The sequence below is a fragment of the Mytilus galloprovincialis genome, chromosome 11 (genome assembly GCF_965363235.1).
Source record: "Mytilus galloprovincialis chromosome 11, xbMytGall1.hap1.1, whole genome shotgun sequence".
Classification (NCBI taxonomy): domain Eukaryota; kingdom Metazoa; phylum Mollusca; class Bivalvia; order Mytilida; family Mytilidae; genus Mytilus; species Mytilus galloprovincialis.
In genome coordinates this window covers 53,737,903-53,752,243 of record NC_134848.1, presented here as the reverse complement: position 1 = coordinate 53,752,243, position 14,341 = coordinate 53,737,903, and the positions used below count along the sequence as shown (strand labels likewise).

The window sequence follows — 14,341 nt, the reverse complement described above, 5'->3', positions numbered from 1 at the left end:
TGTTTTAAAAATTTTAATGATATCAAACCTATCAAGCCAGTCCAGTTCAAAGTACTATCACGTGGTACAATTCTCATTTACATATTATGAATATTGATTAGCAAAACCACTACTAAGTTCTGGCTATGTTGTGTTGTAATGAATATTTTTTTGCAACTACATCTTTCCTGCGAGTTTTTAATAACCTGACAGATTCGTTCGTAAAACGTCCTAAATATTCACATATTTCGGTATATATTTAACATATGGATGGCTCTCGGCGCGATAAAAACCCGTTCCCATCTCCTACTTTGTATAACTTGTATTATTTATTACTAAATATAATACATGTGAACAATTTTTGTCATTTTTTTCAAAAATCATAATTTTTTCGTCTGTTTATTTACCATTCTACATCAGAAATGCATGGCATATACAGTGAAAATGGTATTTTAGGATCCGCACTTTACATACACTAATAATGATGTAGTTTTTATACATAACTTAATAGGTATTTGCACATAACGCAATAGGTGTTTACACATAAGGTAAACGATGTGTGCACATAGGGTAAACGATGTTTGCACATAGGGGGAACGATGTTTGCACATAAAGTAAACGAGGTTTGCGCAAAACGTATAAGTTGTTTAAACATAATGTAAAAGACATTTGTACATGACGTAATGAATGCTCACAGAGAGTATCAATTGTTCGGCAAAACGCATATGAATTATACCATGATGTGTTGTGTTTTTCACTGGAAATACATATGTATCAACACAACATAACGCTAAAAGACTATAATATCATGAGGTGTACATAGAACAAAGGTGTATCAAAACAAAATCTTTTGAACATTCGGCATAATAATCACATTTGAGACAGGACGCAATTTTTAACTGACTTACGTAAAAGAAGAATAGACACAACATAGATAAAATATGAGATAATGTAAAGGTGGTTGATCATAAAGTTTCGACGTATTCACAGAATATATAGTAGTCAAAGCATGATGTAATGCCTATTGTACACAACAAACTTTAGCAATGACATATCATACTACTGTTTGACTAAACAAATAACTAATTTGACATAACACAGAGATGCCGTGTCATGAAATACAAACATTTGCACATAACATAAAGAAGAAACGACAGGACGCAAAGACAAAGCGACAGAACACATTAAATATTAACACTATAAGACAGTTCCGGCGTTCCATAAAAAAGGACAAGGTTGCTGTGTCAATTAGTGTAGAAAAAAAGAAGTAAGCTGACCATAACCATAATAAGTAACAGTACATGTACACCTGTATGCATTCGTTTATCATCATTATTTTATACAACCTAAGTCCTATTCATTGTTGGCCGAAATCTGTATTACAAGCAAAGTTTTATGCGTACTTTATTTACAAATACCTGTATTGTTTATATCAAGAAAGAAATACGTTGTATATTTAAAAAAAAAAAAACGATGTAAAGCGGCCCCAGTTAACAAAATTGTTGTCAAAATCAAAGTTAACTTACGGCAGGACTGATTTCGGAATTATCTTATTAAAGTAGCGGACCTGTATCCACGTTAACTATTTCGGCAGTCATAAAACCAATTCGCATTTCAAGTTTACTTGATTGTGGTCCTAGGATTGGTCAAAACAGTCACAGAATAACTTTGACCGTTCAATATGACTGGTTACAAAGTTAACTTGCTTCACAGGTTAGGACTGTATATATGTAGAATAGGTGGAAACATTTGCTGCCAGTTTAAACGTACTAACAGGGCCCATCCTAAATATGAATGATCTTTTAGAATAATTCGATTACGGTGAAAGTACCACAAAATGTGTTTTTATAATCGTACCATTATTTACTAGATTCCCGAATACACAAAGGATATGCATGGCAGGTTTGAAAATAATAAGATAATATTGTTTTGTCCAGAATAGGAAAAAAAACTGATCTTAAAGTATTGATCTGTGTTGTTCGTTTCTTTTAATTTACAGTGAGGACGAAATTTTATATCGCAACTCCTTAGATTTTTTTCATCTTCATTTTGGGGATAGCTGTGATAAAAAGTACCACTCATCAGCATCAAGGCACTGTTTTTCTCATTTTTTTCATTCGTAATATTCACGTGATTGTTTGTGTCTCTTTCAAATGGCACAATTAAAATCAATATAATATTGATTTTGGGTTCATATTTAATATTTTGTGTGTATTGAAATCTCAAATTTAATACCCACGAAATATACATGTAGTACTTGTAATAAATTATCCTAATAATATTTCATGTTATGTTTAAGCTACAACAGAAGACACAAACAAGGAAAAAAATGATAATGGTCTTCTTAAATGGGAAGGTATGTATAAAACATACAATCAGATAACTTATTGCCTTGAACAATATTAAAAATAACTATTTCTAATTTTTTTTACATGCTATGAACAAATAAGCCAACTGTTTAAATATGCATATAATTACTCGTTGTAAATAAAAACTTGGTACAATCAATAATATAATAATATTTTTGGAAAGAGGAAACTATATGACTGTATTCATAAGTCATTATGAGTTGTCTACAATTTGATTAAAGAACTCCTCTAATTAATTGGTAAAAACAACATAAGTACTATGTAAATATATGAAAAAATTACAGAAATAAAATCTTATCAATATAACATGTTTAAAAGGTGAAATCCCAAAAATCGAGTTCCGGGGAAAATTCAAAACGTAAAACTCATATCAAATGGCAAACACATCAAACGATTTGATTATGACTGTCATAACCCTTTCTTTCTTTGGATTTCAGTATTTTTGTAATTTTACTTTTTACTATGTTAACACAAAAGCCCTAACATATGTACCAAGGAACACAAAAACAAAAATGAAGACAAACATACAACAATTTACCATAGTACAATGACATAATGACGGGATACATAAGTACCGAGCCAAGCCAAATGAATATTATCAAAACCACACTAAACAGTAAAAGTAATATAATGTTTTTTTTTTTTTATAAAAGCCGGTTATTAAGATAATTAACACCGTCAGTACACAGAATATATGCTTAAATACCATTACTCTACCATTACTGCACTCCTAATTTTTGTATGTTTCAGCTAGACGAATAAGATCTTCATAAAATGCAAAGATCGATGATTGATTAATTATCCGAAGTGTTTTCTTCTAAAAAAGAAGTTATTATCGATCGAAATGATAACAGACAAGCACATTCTGTACATCTGTTCTTTATTACGTTAAAATTTGCTTCTTACTTATTATTTTCATGATAACTATTTATACTAAGCTGCATTTAACAAAACATAAAGGAATATTTGGTTCTTAGTGCTTTTCAACTTCATACTTTATTTGTCCTTTTAAACCTTTTTTGATTCGATCGTCACAGGTTAGTCTTTTGTAGACGAAACAAGCGTCAGGTGCATTTAAAAAAATCAGTTATAGTATCTAGGATGAGATTATTTGCTCTGCTTTTTACGGTAAAATGCATCATGCCGGCCAACAAAGAAATAGGTTTAAAAGTCAAACATTGTTATCTCTACGAGCAAGGATAGGGAAATGGTTGTGAGAGCGACTATACTTGGTCAAATCCCAAATTTGCATAGGTTAAATGATCGTTTTATATTGTGATAAGTATGGTTCCGTACGGTGACCTATAGTTGTTAATATCTGTGTCATTTTAGTCTCTTGTGGAAATTTGTTTCATTGGCAATCATGTTACATCTTCTTTTTTATATGACACAAAATACAGATTTGACCTCGTTAAGCCCCTTACATGTTTCCATTTGATCATTCAGTTATTTCAATCTTATAAAATAATCTGAATGTTATATTCCTATTAATGTAGCAAAGCCACGATACCACAATGGTTCCCTAAAAAAATAACCCCTCAAGAGGTAATCATGTATATTTTAACCTGATATACATTATGTGGCCAATTAAGCTCATATGTACTTTTGATTTGCTTCTGGTCTTCCAAAAATCCATTGCAATATGAGTCAGTTTGTTTTTCTGAATGGTAAGCTTTTTCATTTTATACGATTTTGATTTTAGTATTGCTCTCTAGTTGTACTTTTTATCTATGTCTGCTAGAAATCCAATATTCTTAAACAATCTGTAACACAATTTTTTTCTTATTTTCTGTGCAATAAACGTCTTAATTCACACATTTATTTGTTTCTGTTTCTCGAATAGTAGTGCACCCGATTATAATAGGTGGAACTTTTTTACTATCTGTGCTAATAACGCTGTGCTGTATCATTGTGAAACAAAAATGCAAAGGTAAGTACCTTGATTTAAAAACTAACCAATTTAAGGAAATGATTCACTTCCAACAAAAGACAATATTACATTTTATCCAGAAGCAAAACAGAAATGAAATGGACGAATCAAAATTGACTCCAAAACACCAATTAATCATAAAAAATGTAAAATAAACATGTGTAAACTAAAATAGACAAATTTATCAAACGAAATGCCAAACAAATACAATTTCGATGTGAAATGTTTTTTTATAATTTAAATTTGGGTGTAACTGATACTTATATATAAATAGTATAATCTTCCATTCAAAACGTTTTTCTAACATGATGCTGCTGCTGATGATGATGATGATTCCAATAAGATAAATATCCATCCAAGTCACAATTTATCAAAGTAACCCATTATTGGTCAAGGTACGGTCTTCAACACTGAGTCTTGGCTCGAATTTGGATGTAAAAGCTGTGTCTCTAATCATTTTTAGATTACAGGAAGAAATGTCACTAGCCTTAAAACAAAATGAGTTCTTAAATGTGACGTCATCGCCTATTGTCGTGACGTCATAATGGGAAATTCTGGGGAAAAAACCTCATGGTAATAGAATGTTAACTGATAAAGAACTGAGTTCAAATGAACAACACAATAATAAACCGATCTGGAAAAGTATAAATCGGGTAGGAATATTCCATTTGCCAATTACCTATTTGATTCTGTTTTTACACACTTTTAAAACAAATTACTTCCCTTTGTCAATCGTAGACTGTTTCCATACCGGACAAAATTGGCTTTAGCCAATGCAAAGCACGATGAATTGAAAGTGATGTATCGGCGGTTAACTAATGTTTCACGAAAAATAATTTCTGATGTCAAAAGTATTTAGTTAAACAACTAACTAGTGTTATTAAAAGATTTGAAAACCTTATAAATTATTCACATTACGCACAGGTAGATTTGCTCTTTCTGAAAGCTCTCCATTGTGAATAAAAATTAATGTCCCTCATAAGGGAGACAACTTTTTTTTAGGAATCTCTATTTACGGGGTCAATTACGGGAATTGGCAAATAGCCTATTAGCTAAATAAAATCTTACTTTTCAAACCACATGTCAAATGAATATTTAGAAAAAAAATGTTCTACTAGGTTTAAGAGTCAACACCGATAACGTAGACGATCCGACGACATAATCTTCAATACTAGACTATGATTTATGTCATATATCTAGCTCATTGAAACAAACAATACCCTATTGACTAACGAGTGCCTAACCTATGACAAAATGTCCGTTGGCACGAACGAATCTGGTTAAACGAGATGACATTTGTAATGATGCTGATTTTGTTCTCGTTTTTTGTACAAATCGCGTCTTCGTTCAGTAATCGATATCTCAAAAACTGGTATTTTGAAGACTTAATATAAACTATGCTCTATATTACGTGGCGAAATTCATCAGGGGAGTATAAACTGCAAAGATGGACAGAGGTCAAAGCTAAAAAATGAAGCTCTTTTTTTATTGTTAAACATTCCTTAAATGATCATATTAATACTAATAGGCCTATATTACTTGTTACGTCTTCATTTTACCGCTGGCGGATAGTTAATTATCGACCAGTCATCCTTCATCCATCAGGCAATAATCAGTCACCGATTAGAATTGATGTTTTAGATCTTTCGCTTAATGACTGACCACGGATCCTTACATTTCACTGACCGAACATATCTATCTCAAACCTAGTGTAAACTTCTTCATCTCCCAAAACATAGTCGACGTGTTTAAGCTAAATCGTGATGATTTCTGATGACACAAAAAAAAAAACAAGTAGTTGTCAGTGACATCAATACAGAAGAATTGTTAACACAATTCCCCCAAATAAGGTGTTTACTGCATGAAAACATGAATCAAATCAGCTAAAGTTAACAAAACTATTACAGTTAACAAAAATATTGATCCACGTTTGCTACCTCTGACTTGGATGTCCAATATAATTTTACAACTTATTGTCTATAGAAATACAAATATTTTCTGATGTTGTTCATATAAAAAAGATCACATGTAAATTCTGTTTTATTATCATCCTTGCTTGGCCAGTGTAAGTAATACATAGTTTTATTTTGTTACTCTCGTTTTTAGCTCACCTGGCCCGCAGGGCCAAGTGAGCTTTTCCCATCACTTGGCGTCCGTCGTCCGTCGTCCGTCGTCGTCCGTCGTCCGTCGTCGTCCGTCGTCCGTCGTCGTCCGTCGTCCGTCGTCGTCCGTCGTCCGTCGTCGTCCGTCGTCGTCCGTCGTCCGGCGTTAACTTTTACAAAAATCTTCTCCTCTGAAACTACTGGGCCAAATTTAACCACACTTGGCCACTATCATCATTGGGGTATGTAGTTTAAAAAATGTGTCCGGTGACCCGGTCAACCAACCAAGATGGCCGCCACAGCTAAAAATAGAACATGGGGGTAAAATGCAGTTTTTGGCTTATAACTCAAAAACCAAAGCATTTAGAGCAAATCTGACACGGGGGTTTAATTGTTCATCAGGTCAAGATCTATCTGTCCTGAAATTTTCAGATGAATCGGACAACCCGTTGTTGGGTTGCTACCCCTGAATTGGTAATTTTAAGGAAATTTTGCTGTTTTTGGTTATCATCTTGAATATTATTATAGATAGAGATAAACTGTAAACAGCAATAATGTTCAGCAAAGTAAGATTTACAAATAAGTCAACATGACCGAAATGGTCAGTTGACCCCTTAAGGAGTTATTGACCTTAATAGTCAATTTTTAACCATTTTTCGTAAATCTTAGTAATCTTTTACAAAAATCTTCTCCTCTGAAACTTCTGGGCAAAATTTAACCAAACTTGGCCACAATCATCATTGGGGTATTTAGTTTAAAAAATGTGTCCGGTGACTCATCTAACCAACCAAGATGGCCGCCACAGCTAAAAATAGAACATAGGGGTAAAATGCAGTTTTTGGCTTATAACTCAAAAACCAAAGCATTAAGAGCAAATCTGACACGAAGTTAAATTATTTATCAGGTCAATATCTATCTGCCCTGAAATTTTCAGATGAATCGGACAACCCGTTGTTGGGAGCTGCCCCTGAACTGTTAATTTTAAGGAAATTTTGCTGTTTTTGGTTATTATCTTGAATATTATTATAGATAGAGATAAACTGTAAAAAACAATACATGTTGGCAAAGTAAGATCTACAAATAGGTCAACATGACCAAAATTGTCAGTTGACCCCTTTAGGAGTTATTGTCCTTTATAGTCATGTTTTAACCATTTTTTCATTAATCTTAGTAATCTTTTACAAAAATCTTCTCCTCTGAAACTACTGGGCCAAGTAAATTATAGATAGAGATAATTGTAAGCAGCTAGAATGATCAGTAAATTAAGATGTACAAACACATCACCATCACCAAAACACAATTTTGTCATGAATCCATCTGCGTCCTTTGTTTAATATTCACATAGTCCAAGGTGAGCGACACAGGCTCTTTAGAGCCTCTAGTTGTGTTGTATATACTTTAACCACTATAATTCTTATTATGTTATAATATATATATATATCATGCTGAAATTTCTAATATTATTGAAAGTGATTGACCGATAACGAAAAATGATAATTGTGCTACCTTTTACAAGTCAGTTTACTACAAAATAACTATCCGTGGATATGTATATAACACGTTGAACTGTTCTCATGTTCTATTATAATTATTCATTAAGTGAGGAAAACGAATAGCTCTGTTGCCAAAGACTGGTGTGCTCTGCTTACATACTTCTTATGGTCAAAAACACTGTAAAATAGTTTGTGTGCCTCACTTTCAACGATTTAATTTGTATCTTATTGTAGAAATTGTTTTTTTGATGGGAAAACAATAAAATGGTTATGGAACAATGACTGGTGTGTTTTCGTAATTTTATCTTTAGGTTTTTAAACAAATAGTAAAAAAAAAGATAGAAAGAGAATGCCAAGTGCAAACAATTTTATAAAAATCTTGACGGAAAATTGATGATTCAATGTTTAAATATTAACCCGCAAAAGGGGAGGTGTATTCTATGTGACATAGTTTAACAAAATAGCTTGTTTTATTTCCACAGAGCCTCTTGATGAACAACAAAATTGAACTGTGTGATATTCGTTTTATTAAGTAAGGGAATTTACAACATTAAAAAAAGACAAGTGTCAGTAAATGGTCTATGTCATAGATTTTGGTAAAATTCACAACTTCTCTCGTTAAGATTGAACTGAAAACGAAAAAAACAAATGCGTCTGTCGATGTTATTATCTAAATTATGCAGAGAGAATTTTCTCAAAACAGATGAATATTTTTATAAAAAGCATTTGAAATTGGAGAAAATCGTTCTCCCTTTTGTCTTTAAATCATAAAATCTTTATTTTCGATTACTTGTATTTTTCTAAAAAATCATGTTGTTGATACATAAATTTCCGATTTATTCATGTAAATTAATGAAATAGTCACCGACTTCGTTGTAATGCTACACATATCCAAAGCAGTGCTATATGACAAACATATATCAAAAGGACGAAAAAGCATTATGTCATTGCGTTTCTTAACATTTTATAAACGTTTTTTTACTACCGCTTAAGTTACAAATTGGTCATTGCACCGACAACAAAGTAGGTGACCTTTTCACCAGTTTATATCATTTATCAGAAATTTATATTACACCAACATATAATTTTATAAGAAAAAACTACGTTCTAGAAATAAGGGATTTGATGATTTCAAGACACCTTTTTGTGGATTTAATGTCCTTTCTTTATAAATGTTCATCTGTTATGACTGAATTCAATCGGCAATATTTCAGAAAATAAAAGAGATATTAAGTGCCTCATTTTAGTCAATGTTCAGTTATAGATCAACGACCCAAAGCTGTATACAAGATTTGACAAAAAACTGTGACATAACTTATTTATTATATCTACAGTATTATTTACCTTCAATGCGTATTCGACCTTTCTTTATTTTAGAATTCGTCATGTATGTGCAGGCCCGTAGCCAAGATTTTCCAAAGGGGGGTTCGTTTGACTCACAAACTCGACTTTAACAGTCACAATTCGAACAGAACATCGACTTTAACAGTGCTTATTAGTTTTCAAGGGGACGAACCCCTCGAACCCCCCTGGCTACGGGTATGATGTGCCTTGTGTTCGATCGAGTTATTCGACAGAACTATAAAATGTTTGGAACAATTTATACAGGCTTTCATATTAAACGATGTTAAATCATAGTAACCTCATATCCTGAATTAAGAATGTATTATTTATTCGGATACATTTAGGTTTTATTGATGTTAAATAATAAAATGGTCACCGACTTCGTGTTTTTGCTATTCATGTTCAAAGCAGTGTTCTAGATGATAAAAGTACATCAAAAGGTAGATCAAAGCGTTACGTCATCGCATTTTTAACGTTTTTTTTTTAATGTTTTGACGTTTATTTAATACCAAATAGGTTACAAATTGGTCAATACACCAAAGTCGGTGACCCTTTCATCAGTTGATGTCATTAAAAGGGAAATTCATATTTCAGCAACAAATAAAATTTTATAAGAAAAAAACTTTGTTCCTCTATTAGAAAATTGATATTTTTTAGACAAGTTTTAAAATGTTCGTTGAATGTATGTATTTTCTTTTAAATAGATCGAATTCTATTGGCACTGCTTGGGGAAGTATCATGCCCGATGTATCACAATCCCTTTAGTTATCATTTCGTTTTTGAGATTATTTTATAACGTCATTTAATAAATTTACTGTTTTTGCAAAAGAATTAATTGTCAGAAATATTAAGTAATTGTAATCCAAGGCCTTAATTACCATAGTCGTATTTTGTTTTGTTTTGTTTTGGAATTTTGGAATTTTGTGTCTTCATTGCTCTTCAACTTTTTATTTATTTGACTTTATAACTTTTTTTTATCTGCGCGTCACTGATGAGTTCTTATGTAGACTACCACTTCCACTTGCATTTTTGTCCATCTGATGAGTTAAACCTTTGTCAACTATTTTTGTTTGTTTTACTTTGTCATTTCTGGGCTTTTGGAGGTCAAGCTGTGTTGTACAGATAAAATGAATTACATCAGTTAAAAGTTGTCTGATTGAGAGTGAAAAAATCTTTGTATTGTGCTACCTTAAATGAGAACACTAAAATGACTACAACATTCTGCAGAAACAAAATTATCCAATATATTATGTCTACATAATATATTTATAAGCCTTATATTGGGATTATCTTTTTCTTTGTTTTATTTCTTCATGAATATATGAATACTTACAGAAGATATAACCAGATATTGAAAGGTACAATTGCGCAGGTATACAAAACACTTGTCAGGATAGATCTAAATGCTTTATATTCGATTTTTGTGTGATATTTTACAAGACAGATCTGTATTTACAAGCTAACATATTATTCCTCAGATGTTTCTTACTTTGAAAATGATCCTTTGGCGGTGGTCAATTTGTTTTTTGTATGCCTAACTTAAACTGGCTCATCGTTGTTGATTTTTACAATACCGTGTGCTAATTGTGTATATGTATATTTATAGTTATATTTTCAATCATAAGTAATATAAATTTCCTATACATCGTGCATTTTGGTTTTCATAAGTTAGTTATGGTTTCAAGTGATTGTTACTATGATACGATCATGTTTATTTTTTATTTTATTATTGCTTTTTGTTATTTGTTTTTCTTTGGTTTTAATTTTTATTTTTAATTCCAGATATGCTTATGTTTTAATTTATTGTCACTGCTGTAATTAATTGTCATGGACAGTTACAGATAGAAACACTATTCCTACGCAAAAAATCATAGTAAATTACTAAAAATATTGTTTATAAGGATTGTTTATAAATTTTCTGTGTACTTCTACTAACCTACCATGTCATGAGTTTGATTTATTTATTACCTTAGTCTGATCTATAAAAGTGTAAGTCATATATATATAGTCATTTAGTTATTTTCAGACATATCTACTGATTTCTATTCAGTTCCTTTTAGAAATTTTGTAGTCTTTAAAGTACTGTAGACATATCAGTACGCTGTTGATGCATACAGATAAAACAAAAACTCTAGAACAGTCGGAACATAGACTGAACATATATCAATTGACTTCAAGCGAAAGAAAAACGAAAGAAAATATTTTTGTTTTTAAAGTAAGCCAATGTTGATATGAAACGGCCATTCTAATGCAACAACGTTTGTAACGTTCATTTTGATTGGATAACGTCACTTTCTTACATAGCATCAATTGACAATTGATGCTATGGAACGTACGCGCAAGCGCAGACGGTATATGGCAGTTTGTAAATACATGTTTTAACGTTGTTTTCTGTCAGTTTCATTAGAATGGAGATAACAATATTGTATTTTAAGCTCCGACGGCATCAATTTGGGATTTGATGGTCGCAAATACCCGTTTACTGTCTCCGCTAACGCGTCGCCAGTAAACTTAATTTGCGACCATCAAATCCCCAATTGATGCCGTCGGAGCGTAAAATACAATACAGTTATCTCCTAATTATGACGGAATAGTTAATATTTTAGTTTTGAAGAGCTCTTAAGTTTATTGTGGCCGTTGCGTATCAACATTGGCTTATTGTTGAAAACAACAATTCATGAAAGACAAACCGCTGTGCAATAGTCATAAATTGATGATCCACGATACAACTTAAACCAAGATTAAAGTAAAAAAAAAAAAAAAAAAAGAAAGTACTATGAGAAAAAAAAAAATGGGAAAGTCTATAATCAAAAGACAAAATCAAAAGCTCAAACAAATCAAACTAATGGATAATAATTATCATATTCCTAATTTGGTACAAGCATTTTCTTATTTAGAAAAGAGTGGATTAAACCTTATAGCTAAATGTATCTCAACATCTCAGGGCTAGGACAGTCCATTATATTGACAACAATTTGCAAACAGTACAAACATACTGAAAAACCCTATCACAGTAACAAAATGACAGGATGTATAAGACAGAGCCACGTACAATGCATCTAAGAAAGAAGGCTTTACTTAGTTTAAAAAATCATTAATCCATTTGTGATTAAATTGATAAATTATGTTTAAACTAACAAAGAAACACGAATGGCATTTACGCAAAGCACATTTAGTTAGCAAATATAATACAAAAATATAACCAAATCACAATAACGGAATGCCGGGATGTTTAAGTATAGAGCCACGTCAGATGGATATGGCACTGGTATCACATCTTATTATATCTTACTTAAAACAGACTAAACAGTAAAACTATTATTCATAATGACAAATTAAAGAATACTATATCACGTTATAAAGATGATAAACAACGTCAGTCAAGAATCATCGTCTATCACTTGTGAAATTGATACGGCATATTTATCAACAAAGTCTTGGTACCTTCCGGTGAACTTTTCTTTAGAAAAAAAAGCATGATGTTCTTTGACATAACCTAAGTTAATCAACTTTGTACTCAAACACTCTTGACGTTGAACAGCTGCAAGATCTTTTGCATATAAGTTGGGAAATACATATCCCATATGCATATGAAATTGATATATTGCTACTGAGGTGGAGGAACTACTAATTTTTAAATTAAAATCGTCTATAAGAGAAAAACATATTATAATTAACAGAAAAACATCAAAACTAGAAACAAACCCCCTGAACTGCAGCAAAAACTGACGCCAACATACAAAGGATACAGGACCCTTTAAGAAAATAATGGTTAGTTAAACCTGGCTTCATTGCTAGCCAAACCTCCCTCTTATATAACAACGTCAAAAATGTCGCTATGATTAATACATTATGTGACAGGATAACAATAAAAAGCATTTAGGACAAAAAAAAAAATACATATACAAACAATATAGGTGGAGTGTTGAGATCTCATAAACATGTTTAACCCCGCTGTATTTTTGCGCCTGTCCCAAGTCATGAGCCTCTGGCCTTTGTTAGTCTTGTATTATTTTTAATTTTAGTTTCTTGTGTACAAATTGGATTTAAGTATGGCGTTCATTATCACTGAACTAGTATATATTTGTTTAGGGGTGTTGGTGACCTTCTGCTGTTGTCTTTTCTATAGTCTGGTTGTTGTCTCTTTGACATATTCCCCATTTCCATTCACAGTTTTAATATAATAGTATAAAACAACATGCAAACCAGAAAACTAATAACACTGCTTTAAAATCTGATGACGTTTTATCATTTCTAAATATTCAGACGGGATTTATACTTCCATGGATTATAGACATTACATTAGAATATATTCACCTCTATTTGAAAACAAAACACAAAAATACCGAACACCGAGGAAAATTCAAGTCTCCAATCAAATTGCTTAATCAAAAGCTCAAACGCATCAAACGAATGTAAAACAACCGTCATATTCAGTCCGTGTAAATTTGTATATTTGCGTCCATACGTTTTCGTTGTGAAATAACAAAAACAAAAAATGAAAAACAAAACTGTTATAGTTTTTCGTTTTAGATTTTTCAAAATCCAAAATGGAAAACGATAGTGTCTTCTTTTTTAATTTCAACAAACAAAAAAGAAATATACATTTGCATCCAATTTCTGTATTTGGTTCTAGTTTTAATTTTCGTTTTACGTTTTACCTTTAGGACTGCCATTGATAAACCCCGGGTGTATTTCCAACTTAATGTAGACAAAATATACCACCTCACTTATGATTTGAACTAAGGTGATAATTGAATCAAATAAAATTGAGGATGGAAATGGGGAATGTGTCAAAGAGACAACAACCCGAATAAATAGCAGCCGGAGGCCACAAATGAGTTCAATGCAGCGAGAAAATCCTGCTCCGGATGCGTGCTTAGTTGGCCCCAAACAAAAGTGTATACTAGTTTACTGAGAATTGACGTCATACTTAACTTCGAAATACATCAAAGAAACATAAATTAAAAATCATACAAGACTAACAAAGACAAGAGGCCCCTGACTTGTGACAAGCGAAAAAAATGCGACGGGGTTAAACATGTTTTTGGAGATCTCAACCCTTCTCTTTTACCTCTGGTCAATATAGAAAAAACAGACACACAACAATACACACAGTAAAAC

The 14,341-nt window shown here is 31.8% G+C and overlaps 1 long non-coding RNA gene across 1 annotated transcript in view; it reads left to right on the top strand.

Annotated features, from left to right (window-relative positions):
* LOC143052979 (uncharacterized) overlaps positions 1-4,263 on the top strand; it is a 34,207-nt gene extending 29,944 nt beyond the window's left edge. The window contains exons 2-3 of the long non-coding RNA XR_012971318.1: positions 2,279-2,335; positions 4,192-4,263. This is a non-coding gene — a long non-coding RNA (uncharacterized LOC143052979). The remainder of the gene's footprint in view (positions 1-2,278; positions 2,336-4,191) is intronic.
* Positions 4,264-14,341: the final 10,078 nt, after the last annotated feature.